The sequence below is a fragment of the Dasypus novemcinctus genome, chromosome 15, assembly GCF_030445035.2.
Source record: "Dasypus novemcinctus isolate mDasNov1 chromosome 15, mDasNov1.1.hap2, whole genome shotgun sequence".
Taxonomy (NCBI): domain Eukaryota; kingdom Metazoa; phylum Chordata; class Mammalia; order Cingulata; family Dasypodidae; genus Dasypus; species Dasypus novemcinctus.
The window spans coordinates 37,283,543-37,288,261 of NC_080687.1; the positions used below are offsets into that span (position 1 = coordinate 37,283,543).

Consider the following 4,719-nt stretch of genomic DNA (forward strand, 5'->3'; position numbering starts at 1 on the left):
AGATCTCACTGCTTGGAAGTACCAGAGAAAGAATTGGAATGCGAATCTTTTAAGTATGAACTCTAGAGTCAGCTTCAGGGTTAAGTATCTGTACGGTTTAGCTCAACTAGCCCTTTTATGTAAGCCCTTCATTTAAGCAAGTTTCAAAAGACCTTTACTCCTAGGAAATTCAGAGCAACATTGGCACACATTACATGATTCTTGTCCTTTACTTTTGTGTCTGTGTATGTGAAGATTTGTTTTATTTCTACTAGGGTAAGGAGGAGGATAAATAGAATTGTTTCCAATTTGCTTTTCACCATATTCGTACACAAACCCACACACATACACACACTCCCCCCCAAAAATATCCCAACAGAAAACAAAAACCAATAATTAAAAACCAAAACACTCTCAAACTGCACTAATACTTCATATATAGACTAAAAGTATAAATCCTTGAGTAAGTGAAAAATGCAAAATTAAATGACCCAAAATTCTGAACAAACTGCATTATTAATATTCAAAGTATTTACTGAACTACTAACAGGTGATATTCTCCGTGTCTGTAAAACTTTGGAATCACATAGCTAATTTGTTAAATCTAGTCCATGCCAGCTTCCAAAATCCAGAATATATTTTAGTTAGTGTCATTCTTTGATGCTTCATCAAAATTTTCTATGAGATCTGGAACATCATCATCTTCTTCATCAATGTCTTCTGATTTTGGTGCTTTGCTATCCAACACTTGCCAGGGAACTGTTCAGCTAACTACCCAAGACTTGTTAAGCTGTCAGCACCAAGCTGACTTAATATTCCAGGGAGCATTTCTGTGATTGGTTTGGCTTCTGCATGACTGGTAGTTGCAAAGGTGTTAGCAGAGAGGAAAGCTTGGACCTTGGGATTGTTGAAATGAATAACAGTCTCATTATCATTAATGATGTTCACCTCTTTAATACCAGCTATATTATTCACAGCCTATTTTAAAAAGAACTCTGAAGTTCTTTGTCAGAAGCTGTAGCTGTTCGCTGTTCTATGACCACCTTCTTCCTTCTGTGAGCTGTACCCTTGCCCTCTATCCAGACCTGACCTCGAAGTTTGGCTAACTGTTACTGATTCATGCTGTTGGTAAATCTGAAGCAGGAAGGGTCTTCCAACCCAGACATGTGGTAAGAGCAAGTGGCTGCCTCCGCAGAGTCATAGAAAGACGACGTCCTTTACTTTTCATGTAAGTCTGTGTATTTATTATGAATACGTTGGGAATCAGGTCAGTATTTAATCTGAAAAACCAAATTTATGTATATGTATGTTATCTCCTTTTCTACATCTGACCATGTTGTGTTGAGGTTCCAATGTACAGACCCTTCCCAGGGACAAATATGAAAAGCCCCTAGAAATGCAAATAACACAGTAAGGACCTCCTGAATAACTAAGAGTGGGCCAGTGAGAAGTGTAATCTGGATATTGCCCAGAGCTTTTGAAAATATTCTAAACATCTGTAACCAAAATACCATGGGAATGAAATAGTTCTAGAGCATTATCTGCATCTGAGAGCTAATTAAAGCTTCCATTTCCCAGAGAGTTTGGGTCTGAAGCCTCTGTATTTGCTGTGGGAATATTTGTAGTGAGAATTTGCTGTGGGAATATTTGATATTTGTAGTGAGAACTGGGGAATAACTAAGGAGCGAACAACTTGTGATATGTGCGTGGAGAGGTCTTCCAGGCAGCCTTCCTCCTGAGCGCCCTTCTTTTGCTGTTGAAACCTCCTTCAGGAGGGAAACAAGGAAGTACCAGAGAGCAGCATGAGCTGAAAGAGACTTGTGTATCAAGTTGTGTAAAAGGCAACAAGAACAAAAATAGCAACAGAATAGGACTAGACACCTTGAATGCCAGGAAGGTCTCTGCCATTACCCAATGGATTCTTATCAGAGGGAAACAGGTGGTACAGTATAAAGCAAAGTTTCAGAAGAGGCCCCTTCTGGGTGACAAAATCAGGAAAAAAAGAGAAAGTGATCTGGTTTAGAGGCAACAAAAAATTTTATACATAAGGAATTTAATAGTAGTCAAAACCACACTGATTATACCTGCCTATCTTGTGTGTAATGTTCTGTGTTTGTATAAATTTGTGTAAGTAAACAAACAAAAATACATGTTTGAATTGACTCTGAAGTGTAGTTATATAGTTCATCCATTTATTTTTCAGCTCTTCTCATCTGCCCTATTCATTCATTCATTTATTCATTCATCCATTCAGTTATGCTAGGCATTGGCTATATAAAGATCACATGACACAGAACCTTCTGCAACAAAGCTCACAATCCAGTGGAGGAAATCGTCATTTGAACAGACAATTATAAAGCAATGATAGGGATACACGCAGGGCTTTATGGGAACACAGATAATGGAGTCTTAACTCCGGTTGGGGAGGAGGGTTGAGGCAGCCGTCCTGGAGGAGATGACAGAGCTGAATTTTAAAAACTGAGTAGAAAGTTGCCAGTGAAGGCGGTGGGGTGAGGTGTCAAAATGGCTGTCCAGGCAATGAAGGCAGCATGGGCAAAAGTATCAAGATGTGAGTGGGAAGATCCATTATGTGTTTGGTGAAGCTTGAGGGCAAAGTTGGAAGCAGGAAGTAGGAAGAGAGAGATCTCAGACAGGCCAAGCACAGGACTTGGGCATGTGCACTCACTGGCAAAGACAAATCCTCATTTCCTGCTCGGTGGAGGCTGCAAACACTGAAGTCCCAAGCTGGAAAACTCATGTGGAGGTAACTAACCTCTTGGAAACTCATTTATTCCAAATCACAGTTAACCCTGGTGGTTAGAACAGCTACTAGGTTTTATGAAATTGGTGCCTTGATGGGGACAGATCATTTGTTCAGCCATGAAATAACCACCACATTTCTGGACCGCTCAGGTCCCATTCCGGGGTACTTGATGGTCTGCTCTGCTCTGTCTGAGATGTCACTCCTTGAAGGGGAAATGATTGCCTCCCTTTCACCATTAACCATACGCTCCCAGATGATGCTTATTATAGTGAATATTTGAGCATCATGTAAGGTGGTAGAACTGTCCTGATTGCTGGGCATTTTCGTGTCTTTGAATTTCTTCACAATAGGAATACTGCTAATGAAAAGGCTTTCACTCAGCCACTCTGTTTTAAAAATCTGTCTTAAAAGGTATGCAGTGATTCCTTTCAAGGCTGTCTGACATTCTATGTTCTGTCCTCCCCACAAGATTCATTGTGCTTTGGTCTATATTTTCCTCTGCTGGTAGACCTTTCAAAGGACTCTTGTGAAAAGAGATGCTATTCTGGAAGCATATGGCCAGTAATGAACAAAGATTTATTCTGGATAATTAAGAAGATCTTTGTTTTAATGTCAACCCACCTGTTATATAATTTTAAAAATTCTGCTCCTGGAGCAGAGGTCAAGTCATTGGTCCCAGGAGGATCTTTGAATTGAGGAAGTATTTGTAATCTCTTTCTTTTAATTATTTAAAATTAAACCTAAAATAAAATATTATAACTGGGTGACACTAAAATATAATGGACTTTGCCAATGTATAATTGATCTAAAACTCATATTTGAATAATACATTAGATATTCTAGTTGAGAGTACCAGACATTTCTTTTGAGAATGGAAGAATTGTCTTATGCTCCAGATGACCTTCTCCTTAATTTTTTTCCTTTCCCTTTTTTTTGAGGTACCAGAGCCGGGGATTAAACCTGGGACCTCATATATGGGAAGCTGGCACTTAACCACTGAGCCACATAGGCTCCCCTGAGTTGGTTTTCTCATTTGTTTGTGTATTGTTTGGTTTTTTTGTTCTTAGGAGGCACCGGGAACCGAAACTGGGACCTGCCATTGTGGGAAGCAGGTGCTCAACTGCTTGAGCCACATCTACTCTCCTTTCTCCTTAATATTTTTGTTCTGAAAATTTGTATTATTACATAATATGAGGGAGGGCATCTATATTTAAATTCCAATGATCCGTGCTCATGAGCATTTAAAAAGTCCATGCAAATATACAGTTGACAATTTATACAGTTTAAAATTTGTCTTTGCAACTGAGAAGGTGATTATGAAGGTTGTACTGCATACCTGCAGCTGACCTTCCTGCAACACATTACACTTGCATTTACATTTATCAAATACTTGCTATTTGTGGAGTTCAGGATCAAAGGAGAGTTGATCATTAGTCATGAGCCTAATGGGGAGACAGATATATAAACATGGCAAGTACTATAGTGAAGTTATGAACAGGGTGTTGGGAAAGCTAAGCCAAGGAAGTCAAGAAATAGTCAGAGGTCATGTTTTACCATTTACCTGGAACCCAAAGGATGGGTATGAACTCAACAAATGAAGAAGGAAAGGGGACACATACCAAGTAGAGGAAAATCCTGGATAAAGGAAGGAAGAAGGTGTGAAGGTCAGCAGTAAATGCTGGGAGAGCTGGAGGCTCAGTGTGACCTGAACATGATGCATGGGAACAGTGACTGGAAATGAGACCAGAGCAGTAGGTGAGGGTTAGGCAGGAGTAAACTTAGGCACATGCTGAGCAGTGTATCTCATCGGCATGAGAGTCCTGATCATATCAGGCTATTTAGGATGCTAATCTGCAGCACCATAGTGGAAAGAAGGCTGGAAGAAAATGGCAGGAAAAAAGTTCTTTGCATATTTTGGATGTAAGTCTGTTGGAAACTGAGGCACAGTGGTCTCACAAGGAGAGATGTCCTGTCTC

At 39.8% G+C, this 4,719-nt stretch overlaps 1 pseudogene; it reads right to left on the bottom strand.

Moving 5' to 3' along the window:
- Window positions 1-619: 619 nt before the first annotated feature.
- Window positions 620-1,100, bottom strand: LOC101446851 (transcription factor BTF3 homolog 4 pseudogene; annotated as a pseudogene).
- Window positions 1,101-4,719: the final 3,619 nt, after the last annotated feature.